Below are 15313 nucleotides of genomic sequence, written 5' to 3'. Positions count from 1 at the left end.
AGAATTGTTATTCAGTAAATATCTGTTAAGTTGGACCAGTGATTTAAATATATAAAAGACATAGAGTTTATTTGTTGTTGTTGAGAATTGTGGCTAATACAGAAATATGAAGACAATAGGTGTTAACGACTCCCTTTTAGAAGCCTCTAGCTCTAGGGGCAGCCACCTTCCCAATGGCGACTTGAGAGGCGCCAAGGCAGAAACAACACTATCAACAACATATCCCCTTGCCTATGTAGGATAACCAGGAGAGAGTGTTGCTTTTGAGGGAAGTCCAGGGTTCTTGGAAAGAAGCTATTCCCCTCACAGAGATGTTTAGAGGCTTCAATAAGATAGTGCATATAAAGGGCGTAACAATCTGCCCGGTGCACAGTAAGTGTTCCATGATGGTTAGTTCTTGGAGTGCTTTGTCTGCCCAGGGAGTTTAACCAGGAAAGACACCATCAGATTTATATATGTGTTTGAGAGAGCATTAATAGCATGAACAAAGAAATGAGTGGACAAACTTTTGTAGGAAAACAAAACTCTGTGAGAATGCCGAAGATCATTTCAGGACTAGGTAGGTCTTGAAGGTGAGATCTTTCTAATCACAAGGACTAGTAAGAGCAAAAACATGGGAGTTGTGAAAGGGCTGTGGGCATCTTCATGGAATGATGGCCCATTCCCACTGCCTTATTTCAGTCCAGGTCCCCTCTCAAACCAGGTGGCTACAGTGGCCTCCTAAGGTGTGTTGTTGCCTGAAGCATTGAGTCTCTGCAGTTCTTTCAAGACATGGTGAGCACAGAAGCTCTTGCAATAGATGATATTCATCATTTCATTCCTCTGTGTAAAACTTTTTGTGGCTCTTCACAGTTTATGGAAGGATAATGTAAAAATTAGGATTAGGATCAGCTACAAATGAGAGAAAGACACCATAACAATGGCTTAAGCAAGACAGAAGTTTATTTCTCTCAGATAAAGTTCCAGAGGGAATCAGTCCAGGTCTTGTATGGTAAACCAGGGTGTCAGGGAGTCAGGGTCCTTCTAGGTTGTGCTTGGCTTTCATCTTGAACTCACCTCATGGCCCAAATGGCTGCTCCAGTTGTAGCCACCATGGCCAGCCTCCAACCATCAGAAAGGAGAAAAGATAAAGAAAAGTGAATCCCTTCTGTTAGGGTCATTCTGCAGAAGTTACACAGACTGCTTCCATTTATGTCTGCTAGCCAGACCTTAGACACATGGCCCCATCTAACTGCAAAGGAGGCAGGGATTAATCTTTATTCCGAATGGAGATGCACCCAGTGAAAGGTGAGCGGGTTATAAGTAAAGCAAGAAGGAACAAACAGACATTGGAAGACAACACAATATCTCTGCCACAGGGGCCCATTTCTTCAAGGCCCTTTGAAATGTGACCTCATCTCCCACCTAGACTATTTCTACAGCCACCGAACTAGTCTAACTGCCTCTACTTTCTAATTCTCCTTAGTCACTATCATAGCCATCAATTCAAAATACATACTGAATTGAATTACTCTCCTGTCCCACACTCTTCATTGGCTCCTATTACTTACAGATGAAGTCCAAACCATTTGGCTTAATGGAGCATTAAGAGTCCCCATAGTACCATTTCAGCTGGATCTTCTTCCTTCCTTCTCTTCTTTCCTCCTCTCCTCTACTAGCTGTTCTCTGAACACACCATGAGCTTTCAGTTCTCCATGACCTGTTTCATGAAAGAAAGACCCTTCACCAGAATGATCATCCTAAAGGACAATCGCCAACTTCTGAAATGCTGCACAGACTTCCAAGCCTACCCAAAATATCATTTCTTTTATAAATTCCTTTTTCATCACATGAAAAGTAATCCACCCCTTCACTGAATAGTCAGTTTTTATGCTGCCTTCCATTGTAATAAATTATACATTTTTCATATTCATTACCATAATTACATTGTAATTTACATAGTATTCACTACATCTTCTTCACATTTGTAGTCCTGGGAGCACCTAGTCACTGAATTTTTACCTAACAGCTGCATAATACATATTTATTAAATTGAATTTGTATGTAGGCCTTGAATTTATAGAAGGAAAGGAAAAAAGCTCAAGTCAGCGCTCTTTGGGTAAAGCTCTCATTTAAACTGGATTAAATGCTTTATCAACAATCTAGTATTATTTATTACACAATTCTCCCTAAGTCCCATTTGGAATTGTTCTGGGTGATTCGTGTTAATAATACAAAGCTTAATATGGATTTGCATCAGGAAGAACAATTTGTAAGAGCTGACTATTTTCAGCTCTAACAAGGAAGTGACAGTTTTTCAATTTTTTAGCAGAAGTGTTAAAACTTATCTCAGTCAAACACTTGCTGGGTCATTTGGTATGTCACTCATGTTATTTAACTTTCTATTTTAACCTCTCAGGCCTATATGGAAATAAGAAAAAAAAATTATAGTTTTAATTCCTGCTAATTTTCTGGCAGAAGATAGAAATAAAAATAGTCTCAATGCTGAATAGTTAATGTGTTTTATGACCACAGGCTTTTTCTGTGTTAATTTTTGTCCATGTTGGCTAATTTTACTAGCTGTTTATTGAGTTCAGACAGGAAAAATAAGGCTATAGTATTTGAAATGAAGAAAAAGCTCTCAATTAACATTAATAAATTGCCTGAAAGTGAACCTCACGTTGGCCTTACATAGACACCTCTTCCTGAAAAATAGGACTTCATGCTAGCTCTTTTGTAAGTTTAAGCTATTTGTTCCCGGGGCCTGTTCCTCTTCTGTGCACTCTCTGACCTCTTGTGCCCACAGTTCTTTTTACTGAGCTGATTATAATGATCTCATGCACTTTGTATTAACCTCAATTTTATGGGAAAAATTGGAACACCAATCAGAGCTCAGGATCACACATCACTCCAGCTGAATCCTAAGCCAGCGGAAAGTTTAGTGAAATATATAGGTGAAATGAAAATAAACTATCAAGCCAATATTTTTTGTTCTAGCTGGGATGGACTTCAGGAGATTTTAAGAGCAATGGCCCCTATTAAATCAAGCGGAGGTACCAGAGTTGCCAGGCAGAGTGGAGGAAGGGATTGAAAGGCCCACCAAAGTGTACATGCTAAACAGGGTCTACTACATGAAACTGGAAACTTATCAGCTAAATATGATTCTTGAAAGAGTATGGAGGACTCTATGCATCAAGGCAAAAAGGAAATTCCTGGTAGAGGACACCAGTGTCATTGAGGTGAGTGGTGGCTCTGCTCTGTAGACCAGAGTTGATGATAAGAGATGCTATTTCAGAACTAGGGTCCCTAGTAGTCATGGGGATGATAAGATTCCAGAGGCCACACAGTAGCATGTTACCACCAACAGTGAACCAGCAAAACCACCCTTAGATTTCTGACCACCAGAAACTCTGTGGGATAATTAAAAGTCCTAGCCAGAGCAATTAGGCAAGAGAAAGAAATAAAAGGCATCCAAATCAGAAAAAAATTGTCTCTGTTTGCAGGAAACATAATCTTATACACCAAAAACCCTAAAGACACCACCAAGAAAAAGCTGTTGAACTAAAAAAAGTTTCAGTAAATTGCAGGATACAAAATCAATATACAAAAATTAGTAGTGTTTCTACACATTAACAATGAGCTATCTGAAAAAGAAATTAAAAAGACAATCCCATCTACAGTAGCATCAAAAAATAAAATAGTAGTAAATTTAGCCAAGGAGATGAAAGATCTGTACACTGAAAACTACTAAACAGTGATGAAAAAAATTGGAGACACAAATAAATGGAAAGACATCTCATGTTCCTGGATTAGAAGAATTAATATAGTTACAATGTCCATACTACCCAGAGTAAATTACAGATTCACTGAAATTCCTATCAAAATTCCAATGAGATTTTTGAGAGAAATAGAAAAAAACAGTCCTAAAATTCATATGGAACCATGAAAGACTCCAAATAGCCAAAGGAATCCTGAGAAAAAGAACAAAGCTGGAGGCATTATACTACCTGACTTCAAGATATACTACAAAGCTATAATAATCTAAACATCATGGTACTGGCATAAAAACAGACACTTAGACCAATGGAACAGAACAGGGAGCCCAGAAATAGATTCACACATTTACTCTCAATTGATTTTGGACAAAGATGCCAAGAAAACACAATGAAAAATGAACTGTCTCTTCAGTAAATGGTGTTGGGAAATATGGATACCTACATGCACAAGAATTAAATTAGACCCTTATCTCACACCATATACAAAACATCAATTCAAAGTGGACTAACGACTTAAACATATGGCCTGAAACTGTAAAACTACTAGAAGATACCAGAAGACAAAAGCTCCATGACATTGGTCTGGGCAATGATCTTTTGGCTATAACCTCCAAAATGGGAGCAACAAAAGCAAAAATGGATCAATGAGATTACATCAAATCGAGAAGCTTCTGCACAGCAAAGGAAATATCAACAGTGTGGAGAGACAACCTACAGAATGGAAGAAAATATTTGCACACCATACATTTGATAAGGGGTTAATATGCAAAATATACAAGGAACTCAAACAATAGATGCTAAGAAACACCTCAGACAACTCAATACTAAGAAAACAAATAATCCAATTTAAAAATAGATAAAGGACCTGAACAGTCATTTCTCGTAAAAAAGTCATGCACATGGCCAATAGATATATTTTTTAAAAATTCAATATCACTAATCATCATCACATTGAAATCACAATAAGATATCACCTCACATTTCTTAGAATGGCTGTTATCAAAAAGATGAAATATATGGCAACCCCCTTTGGGTCCTCTCCCTTTGTATGGGAGCTCTGTTTTCACTCTATTAAATCTTGCAACTGCACACTCTTCTGGTCTGTGTTTGTTACAGCTCGAGCTGAGCTTTCGCTCACCATCCACCACTGCTGTTTGCCACTGTTGCAGACCCGCCGCTGACCTCCACCCCTCCGGATCCAGCAGGGTGTCCGCTGTGCTTATGATCCAGCGAGACGGCCATTGCCGCTCCCAATCTGGCTAAAAGCTTGCCATTGTTCCTGCATGGCTAAGTGCCCGGGTTCATTCTAATCGAACTGAACAGTAGTTGCTGGGGTCTATGGTTCTCCTCCATAACTCATGGCTTCTAATAGAGCTGTAACACTCACCACATGGCCCAAGATTCCATTCCTTGGAATCCGTGAGGCCAAGAACCCCAAGTCAGAGAACAAGAGGCTTGCTGCCATCTTGGAAGCAGCCTGCCACCATCTTGGGAGCTCTAAGAACAAGAACCCCTAGTAACTTTTTGGTTACCATGAAGGGACCTCCAAAGCAATGAGAAACTTTCCCCCCAAGGCAAAAATGCCCCTAAGATGTATTCTGGAGGATTGGGACCAATTCGACCCTCAGATGCTAAGAAAGAAATGACTTATATTCTTCTGCAGTACCTCCTGGCCAAGATATCCTCTTCAAGGGTGAGAAACCTTGCCTCCTGAGGAAAGTATAAATTATAACACCATCTTACAGCTAGACCTCTTTTGTAGAAAAGAAGGCAAATGGAGTCAAGTGCCATATGTACAAACTTTCTTTTCATTAAGAGACAACTCACAATTATGTAAAAAGTGTGATTTATGCCCTACAGGAAGCCCTCAGAGTCTACCTCCCTACCCCAGTGTCCCCCTGACTCCTTTCCCAACAAATAAGGACCCCCTTTCAACCCAAATGGTCCAAAAGAAGATAGACAAAGGGGCAAACAATGAACCAAAAAGTGCCAATATTCCCCAATTATGCCCCCTCCAAGCGGTGGGAGGAAGAGAATTCGGCCCAGCTGGAGTGCATGTGCCTTTTTCTCTTTCAGATTTGAAGCAAATTAAAATAGACCTAGGTAAATTATCAGATAACCCTGATGGCTATATTGATGTTTTACAAGAGTATGACAATCCTTTGATCTGACATGGAGAGATATAATGTTACTGCTGGATCAGACACTAACCCCAAATGAGAGAAGTGCCACCATAACTGCAGCCCGAGAGTTTGGCAATCTCTGATATCTCAGTCAGGTCAATGATAGGATGATAACAGAGGAAAGAACAATTCCCCACAGGCCAGCAGGCAGTTCTCAGTGTAGACCCTGACTGGGACACAGAATCAGAACATGGATATTGGTCTGCAGACATTTGCTAACTTGCGTGATAGAAGGACTAAAAAAAACTAGGAAAAAGCCTATAAATTATTCAGTAATGTCCACTATAACACAGGGAAAGGAAGAAAATCCTACTGCCTTTCTGGTGAGACTAAGGAAGGCATTGAGGAAGCATACCTCTCTGTCATCTGACTCTATTGAAGGCCAACTTATCTTAAAGGATAAGTTTATCACTTAGTCAGTTGCAAAAATTAGAAAAAAACTTCAAAAGTCCGCCTTAGGCCCAGAGCAAAACTTAGAAACCCTGTTGAACTTGGCAACCTCGGTTTTTTATAATAGAGATCAGGAGAAGCAGGCAGAACGGGACAAATGGGATAAAATAAAAGGCCACCACTTTAGTCATGGCCCTCAGGCAAGTGGACTTTGGAGGCTCTAGAAAAGGGAAAAGCTGGGCAAATCAAATGCCTAATAGGGCTTGCTTCCAGTGTGGTCTACAAGGATGCTTTAAAAAAGATTGTCCAAATAAAAATAAGCCACCCCCTCGTCCATGCCCCTTATGTCAAGGGAATCACTGGAAGGCCCACTGCCCCAGGGGATGAAGGTCCTTTGAGTCAGAAGCCACTAACCAGATGATCCAGCAGCATGACTAAGGGTGCCCGGGGCAAGCGCCAGCCCATGCCATCACCATCACAGATCCCCGGGTATGCTTGACCATTGAGGGCCAGGAGGTTAACTGCCTCCTGGACACTGGCATGGACTTCTCAGTCTTATTCTCCTGTCCCAGACAACTGTCCTCCAGATCTGTCACTATCTGAGGGGTCCTAGGACAGCCAGTCACTAGATACTTCTCCCAGCCACTAAGTTGTGACTGGGGAACTTTACTCTTTTCACATGCTTTTCTAATTATGCCTGAAAGCCCCACTCCCTTGTTAGGGAGAGACATTCTAGCAAAAGCAGGGGCCAATATACACCTGAACATAGGAGAAGGAACACCAGTTTGTTGTCCCCTGCTTGAGGAAGGAATTAATCCTGAAGTCTGGGCAATAGAAGGACAATATGGACAAGGAAAGAATGTCCTGTTCAAGTTAAACTAAAGGATTCCGCCTCCTTTCCCTACCAAAGGCAGTACCCCCTTAGACCCGAGGCCCAGCAAGGACTCCAAAAGATTGTTAAGGACCTAAAAGCCCAAGGCATAGTAAAACCATGCAATAGCCCCTGCAATACTCCAATTCTAGGAATACAGAAACCCAACAGACAGTGGAGGTTAGTGCAAGATCTCAGGATTATCAATGAGGCCATTATCCCTCCATACCCAGCTGTACTTAACCCTTATACTCTGCTTTCCCAAATACCAGAGGAAACAGGGTGGTTTACAGTCCTGGACCTTAAGGATGCCTTTTTCTGCATCGCTGTGCATCCTGACTCTCAATTCTTGCTTGCCTTTGAAGATCCTTTGAACCCAACGTCTCAACTCACCTGGACTGTTTTACCCCAAGGGTTCAGGGATAGCCCCCATCTATTTGGCCAGGCATTAGCCCAAGACTTGAGCCAGTTCTCATACCTGGACACTCTTGTCCTTCGGTACATGGATGATTTACTTTTAGCCGCCCGTTCAGAAACCTTGTGCCATCAAGCCACCCAAGCACTCTTAAATTTCCTCACCACCTGTGGCTACAAGGTTTCCAAACTAAAGGCTCAGCTCTGCTCACAGCAGGTTAAATACTTAGGGCTAAAACTATCCAAAGGCACCAGGGCCCTCGGTGAGGAACGTATCCAGCCTATATTGGCTTATCCTCATCCTAAAACCCAAAAACAACTAAGAGGGCTCCTTGGCATAACAGGCTTCTGCCAAATATGGATTCCCAGGTACAGCGAAATAGCCAGGCCATTACATACACTAATTAAGAAAACTCAGAAAGCAAATACCCATTTAGTAAGACGGACACCTGAAGCAGAAGTGGCTTTTCAGGTCCTAAAGAAGGCCCTAACCCAAGCCCCAGTGTTAAGCTTGACAACAGGGCAAGACATTTTCTTTATATGTCACAGCAAAACCAGGAATAGCTCTAGGAGTCCTTACACAGGTCTGAGGGACCAGCTTGCAACCTGTGGCATACCTGAGTAAGGAAAGTGATGTGGTGGCAAAGGGTTGGCCTCATTGTTTATAGGTAGTGGCAGTAGTAGCAGTCTTAGTATCTGAAGCAGTTAAAATAATACAGGGAAGAGATCTTACTGTGTGGACATCTCATGAAGTAAAATGACATACTCACTGCTAATGAAGACTTGTGGCTGTCAGACAACAATTTGCTTAAATATCAAGCTCTATTACTTGAAGGGCCAGTGCTGTGACTGCACACTTGTGCAACTCTTAACCCAGCCACATTTCTTCCAGACAATGAAGAAAAGATAGAACATAACTGTCAACAGGTGATTGCTCAAACCTATGCCACTCGAGGGGACCGTCTAAAGGTTCCTTGACTGATCCTGCCCTCAACTTGTATACTGATGGAAGTTCCTTTGTAGAAAAAGGACTTTGAAAAGCGGGGTATGCAGTGGTTAGTGATAATGGAATACTTGAAAGTAATCCCCTCACTCCAGGAACTAGCGCTCAGCTGGCAGAACTAATAGCCCTTATTCGGGCACTAGAATTAGGAGAAGGAAAAAGGGTAAATATATAAACAGACTCTAAGTATGCTTACCTAGTCCTCCATGCCCACACAGCAATATGGAGAGAAAAGGAATTCCTAACTTCCGAGGGAATACCTATCAAACATCAGGAAGCCATTAGGAGATTATTATTGGCTGTACAGAAACCTAAAGAGGTGGCAGTCTTACACTGCTGGGGTCATCAGAAAGGAAAGGAAAGGGAAATAGAAGGGAACCGCCAAGTGGATATTGAAGCCAAAAAAGCCACAACGCAGGACCCTCCATTAGAACTGCTTATAGAAGGATCCCTAGTATGGGGTAATCCCCTCCGGGAAACCAAGCCCCAGTACATAACAGGAGAAATAGAATGGGGAACCCCACGAGGACACAGTTTTCTTCCCTCAGGATGGCTAGCCACAAAAGAAGGAAAAATATTTTTGCCCTCAGCTAACCAATGGAAATTACTTAAAACCCTTCACCAAATCTTCCACTTAGGCATTGATAGCACCCATCAGATGGCCAAATTATTACTTACCGGACCAGGCCTTTTCAAAACTATCAAACAGATAGTCAGGGCCTGTGAAGTGTGCCAAAGAAATAATCCCCTGCACTGCAGGCCATACATTTCTATCCCTGTGTCTTTAACCTCCTTGTTAAGTTTGTCTCTTCCAGAATCGAAGCTGTAAAACTACAAATCGTTCTTCAAATGGAGCTCCAGATGCAGTCCATAACTAAGATCTACCACAGACCCCTGGACCAGCCTGCCAGCCCATGCTCCGATGTTAATGACATCGAAGTCACCCCTCCTGAGGAAATCTCAACTGCACGACCGCTACTACACCGCAATTCAGCAGGAAGCAGTTAAATGTGGTCGTTGGCCAATCTCCCTAATAGCACTTGGGTTTTCCTGTTGAGAAGGGGAACGGCGAGACAGGACTAGCTGGATTTCCTAGGCTGACTAAGAATCCCTAAGCCTAGCTGGGAAGGTGACCACATCCACTTTTAAACACAGGGCTTGCAACTTAGCTCACACCCGACCAATCAGGTAGTAAAGAGAGCTCACTAAAATGCTAATTAGGGTAAAACAGGAGGTAAAGAAATAGCCAATCATCTATCACCTGAGAGCACAGGGGGAGGGACAATGATTGGGATATAAACCCAGGCATTCGAGCAGGGAGCAGCAACCCCCTTTGGGTCCCCTCCCTTTGTATAAGAGCTCTGTTTTCACTCTATTAAATCTTGCAACTGCAAAAAAAAAAAAAAAAAAAAAAGATGAAAGATAAGTGTTGGTGAGGATATGGAAAAAAGGGAACCCTTTTACATTGTTTGTGGGAATGTAAATTAGTATAGCCATTATGAAAAACAGTAGAGAGATTTCTCAAAAAATTAAAAATAGAGCTACCATATGATCCAGCAATCTCGCTACTGGGAATATATCCAAAGGCAATGAAATCAGTATGTCGAAGAGCTAATCTGCACTCCCATGTTGATTGCAGCACTAATAACAATAACCAAGATATGCAATCAAGCTAAGTGTCTACCAACAGATGAATAGATAAAGAAAATGTGGTGTATGCATATGCACAGTGGAATACTATTCTGCCATAAAAAAGAATAAAATCCTGTCATTTGGGACAACATGGAAAAATCCAGAGGATTATGTTAGGTGAAATAAGCCAGGGACAGAGAGACAAATACTAAAAAAGACAATACTAAAAAAGTATGAGATCTAAAAAAGTTGATCTCATAGAAGTTGAATAATGGTTCCCAGAGGCTAGGAGGGTAGTGAGGAAGAGTGGAGATGGGGAATGTTGGTCAACATGTATAATGTTACAGCTAGATAGGAGGACTAAGTTCTGGTGTTCTACTGCACAACAGAGTGACTATAATTAACAATAATGTATTGTATATTTCAAAATAGCTAGAAAAGAGGATTGTGAATGTTCTTACAACAAAAAAAGATAGATATGTAAGGTGATGGATATGCTACTTACCCTGATTTGAACATTTCACAATGTATACATATATCAAAACGTCTTATTGTACTCCATAAATAATACGTATAATTACGTGTCAATTGAAAATGAAATAAAACTTTAAAAAGGAAAATATGATATGTATACACCTGCACACACACATATACACACAGACACACAAACTGGAATATTATTCAGCCTTGAAAAAGAAAGAAATTTGCCACAACATGGATCAACCTGGAAGACATTATGTTAAGTGATATAAGCCAGGAAGAAAGAAACACAAATATCACATGAAACACTTGTATGTGGAATTTTTAAAAGTTGAACTCACAGAAGCAGAGAGTAGAATGGTGATTATCAGGAACTAGCATGGAGAGGGCTGAGGATTGAGGAGATGTTGGGCAAAGAATATAAAATTTCAGCCAGTCAGGAAGAACAAGTTCAAGATATCTATTGTACAATGAGATAATTATAGTTAATAACAATGTATGATATATTTGAAAATTGCTAACAGAGTAGATGTTAAGTGTTCTCACAGCAAATAAATGGTATGTGAGGCAATGCATTTATTAATTAGCTTGATTTAGCCATTTTACAACCCATTCCTATTTCAAAACATCATATTGTACACCATAAATACATGTAATTTTAATTTGCCAGTTTAAAAATAAAAAAGAAGAAAGCTCATTTTGATCACCCCCAAAAGGTGTCTTATGCCCCAATAAGTCCCCAGCCACAGAGGCAATCATTGTTCTGATTTAGTTCACCAATAATTAGTTTTGCCTAATCTAAAAATTCATATAAATTGAATAGCTCATTTTAAAAAATAGAATAAAATGTTCTAAGGGATAAGATAGATGTGTAGCCATCAAGGATATTGCTCAATATATATAAAATCAAAAGAAAAACCAAGAGCAGATGAGTGGAAGACTGTGGTCAGCTACTCCAGTAGAAAGTCAGGATTCCTTGCACAGTTTCCAAACCTCAGGTAGTTTTCAAACCCACTACAGAACATTCCCCTTGACTGAAAGAGAGGCCAGGTCCATATGAAGAAGGACACCTCAACGCCAGGACAAATGTATACAGTAGCAATTCCTCTAGCTATTCCCCAAAAGGTCTTTGGCTATACACTAGGGTATCATGCTCTGGAAATGGGAATACATAGCTTTTATGAGGACTGTTAGATATAGGGTCTGAATTGATGCAGATACCTAGAGAACAAAAGCATCTTCACGGACTTCTTGGTAGAGCAGAAGTATATGAGGGTCAAGTAATTAATGGAGTCCTAGCTGGATGCATGTGTCCTCTGGTCTACAGATTCACACAGAGATCATTTTCCCAGTTTCTGAATGTATAATTGGAACACACATATTAGGATTTTACAGAACCTTCATATTAGTTCATTGACTTATAGAGTAAGAGCTATTGTAGTAGGAATGGCAAGTAGAAGCCCCTGAAACTACATTCTCACCCCACCGCCAAGACTATAAATCAAAAGCAACATCGCATCCCAGGAGTGACATGGCAGAGTTTAGCATCACCCTCAGAAATTTAAAGGATATAGGGGTGCTGGATTTCATTATAACCCCATATAATTCACCTTTCTGCCCCCTAGAAAATCAGGTGAATCAGAGCGTATGACCTTGAACTACTACAAACTTCTCCAAGTAGTAACTTCAATAACATCTTCTGTATTCGATGTGACATCTTTACTATAGCAGATTAACACTGCTGCTTGTGTGGTTAGTGGCTATTGATCTGCTTCCATTTTGCTCTCTATCATTCAGAAAGACCAGAAACACACGGGATGGCTAACAGTATACACTCATGGTCTTGTCCAAGCACTGTATCAATTCTCTACATCTCTGCCGTGATAGTGCAAAGGGTTCTGGGCCATCTGAATGTTCCACAGAACTTCACTTGGGGTCACTAAGTGGGTGACATCATGTTATTTGGACCTTAGGAGCAAGAAATGGCAACTATTCTGGACATCTTATTAAGACATGTAATCTAAATGAAGGAAGAAAAACACTACAAAGATTCGGCAGCCATACACTTCAATTAAGTTTTTAGGCATCAACATGCTGGACTATGCTGAGAAATCCCTTCCAAGGTAAAGGACAAGCTTCTATATGTCACACCTTCCTTTACAGGCCATTTTGGAGGCAAAATATATAAAACACTTGGGAATGCTCTTCAACAAACTGTTGGAATAATCTGGAAAACTGTTAATTTTGACTTGGGCCAAGAATGAAAAAGACTCTGAAACAGGTTCCTGCTATGTTCCAAGCAACCCTGAAGCTTGGGTCCAACAATATAAACTCCGTCTCACCATGGCTGATCTACCTACTGTTGCTGCTAGATGTCTAAACTTTCAGCAACAAAGATCACTCCCGAGTACTTGATATGGTACCATTCCTTCTTTTTCCCCTCAGCCTTATAGAGGTGTAACTGACACATAAAAATTTTATGTATCTAAGGTGTGCATGTGGAGATTTGATGTACATACACGCTGTGTAATGATGATCACAATCAAGCTAATTAATACACCTATCATCTCATGTAGTTACTTTTTTTGTGGTAGAAAAACGCTTAAGTAGATCTTAGCAATCTTGAAAGCAAATTTCAAGTATAAAATACAGTATCAATTATAGTCACCATGCTGTATATCAGATCCCTAGAACTTACTTCTCTTATTGGTATTCTTCCTTCAGATGACCAACCAGTCACTCGGCGGCCTATTGTTTATATCAGTTCCATTCAACTCTGGAAAAAAAAATTTTATCTTGAATGGGATTGACACATATTCCAGATATGTTTTTACTTTTCCTGCCTGTAGTGCCTCAGCTATCTCCATTGTGTGCAAACTCATAAAGTGTAAGACCTACTGACCTGGGATGGCGCCTAACATTGTCTTTGAACCACAGGACTGTCTTCATAGCAACTGAGGTATGGCACTGGGCGTGTGGTTGTGGATCATGCGCCATCTAGAAACTGCCGTCATGAAAGAGTAGTGACATTGCCTCTTGAAGGTACAGCTAAAGTGCCGGCTGGGAGATGACACCCTGCAAAATATAGTGCACTATCCTCAGGTTACAGAAGAGACCTTCAAGCATCTGCCACTGTATATGGTGCTGTAATCCCAGTATATAGAATACATGGAACTGGAAATGAAGTGAAAGTTGGAATGGTTCCACCATCACTCCCAGTGACCTATTTGGGGAATTATTTCTAAAGATCCTGATTCACAGAGGGGTGATGCTTCCTCCAAGCAACACAGTAAAATAATCCCAAATTGTTTTCCAAAGTGACTGTACAGGTCAGGTGCAGTGGCTATGTCTGCAGTCCCAGCACTTTGGGAGGCCGAGGCGGGCAGATTGCTTGAGTCCAGGAATTCAAGAGAGCCTGGCCAACATGGCGAAACCCCGTCCCTATCAAAAATACAAAAATTAGCCAGACATGGTGGCATGCTCCTGTAGTCCCAGCTACTTGGGAGGCTGAGATGGGAGAATCGCTTGAACCTGAGAGGCAGAACTTAAAGTGAGCTAAGATTGTGTCACTGCACTCCAGCCTGGGTGACAGAGTGAGACCCTGTCTCAAAAAACAAAACAAAACAAGAAAAACAAACTGACTGTACAAATTACAGTACATTCCCACCAAAGATTAGAACTCTTCATCAACACTTGATATTATGAAACTTTAAAAAGTTTGCTAATACAGTAGGTACTCAGTGACATCTTATTATTTTAATTAGCGTTTCTCTGTTTATTAATTATGTGAAGAACACTTTTCCATGTTTAGTAGCCATTTGGATTTTCTCTATTGTGAAATGCATAATCAAGTCATTTGCCTAGTTTTAATTGGGGTTTCTGCCTTTTATCTTGCCAAATTTGTTACCAAATTACCAAAAGAGGTCTTTATATGATTGGAAACAAGTTTCATTGTTGATAGTTGGTTACCCAAGTTGCAAATATCTCCTGCCAGATTATGGCTTGTATTTTTATTCTTTTAATGGCATTTTTTGTGGAACAGAAGTGTTTTGTTTTCATGTAATTTATTGTACTAATCTATACTTTTATGGTTAGTGTTTTTGTGTCTCATTTAAGAAACCCTTCGCCACCCCCCCAGGTCACGAAGGTATTCTTCTGTATTAATCATTGGATAACTGAATAATTTGTAACATATTAGATCTCATATTCACCTGGAATGGACTTTTGTGTGAATTAGGAGTTCAATTTCATCTTTTTCCAGCATGGTACACAATTGTCCTAGCGCCACTTATTAGAAAGACTTTCTTCTCCCGCTGCCCTGTACTGCACCTTTGTTGTACATCGAGCATTCATTTATGTGTGGACCATTTTATTTTCTTGTTGCTGGAATATAGTACCATTACTTTCTAATATTGACTTTGTATCCAGCAAACCCCCTTGAATATTTTAAACTGCATTAATGGGCTTAATATATTTGATTTATTTTTAGCATTTCAAATGCCTGAACAAGCAAGCCTCTGATCTTGTTTTTAAAACCTTCCAGAGCACTTCAAAGGCTCTCATAAATCTCAATTTAAGTAATAAA

General features: G+C 40.4%; 1 long non-coding RNA gene across 2 annotated transcripts; it reads right to left on the bottom strand.

Annotated features, from left to right (window-relative positions):
* Positions 1 to 926: 926 nt before the first annotated feature.
* LOC129060095 (uncharacterized) lies at positions 927 to 13975 on the bottom strand. 2 transcript variants are annotated; one of them, XR_010140533.1, is made up of 4 exons: positions 13631 to 13975; positions 13427 to 13504; positions 1604 to 1699; positions 927 to 1101 (listed from the first exon to the last, which is right to left on the bottom strand). It is a non-coding gene; the product is annotated as an uncharacterized LOC129060095 (long non-coding RNA). The 2 variants fall into 2 exon arrangements; XR_008526516.2 differs by having other exon boundaries at positions 945 to 1699.
* Positions 13976 to 15313: the final 1338 nt, after the last annotated feature.

Source organism: Pongo abelii, chromosome 5, assembly GCF_028885655.2.
Source record: "Pongo abelii isolate AG06213 chromosome 5, NHGRI_mPonAbe1-v2.0_pri, whole genome shotgun sequence".
In the NCBI taxonomy this organism is placed as follows: domain Eukaryota; kingdom Metazoa; phylum Chordata; class Mammalia; order Primates; family Hominidae; genus Pongo; species Pongo abelii.
This window is presented reverse-complemented; position numbering and strand designations above follow the sequence as displayed.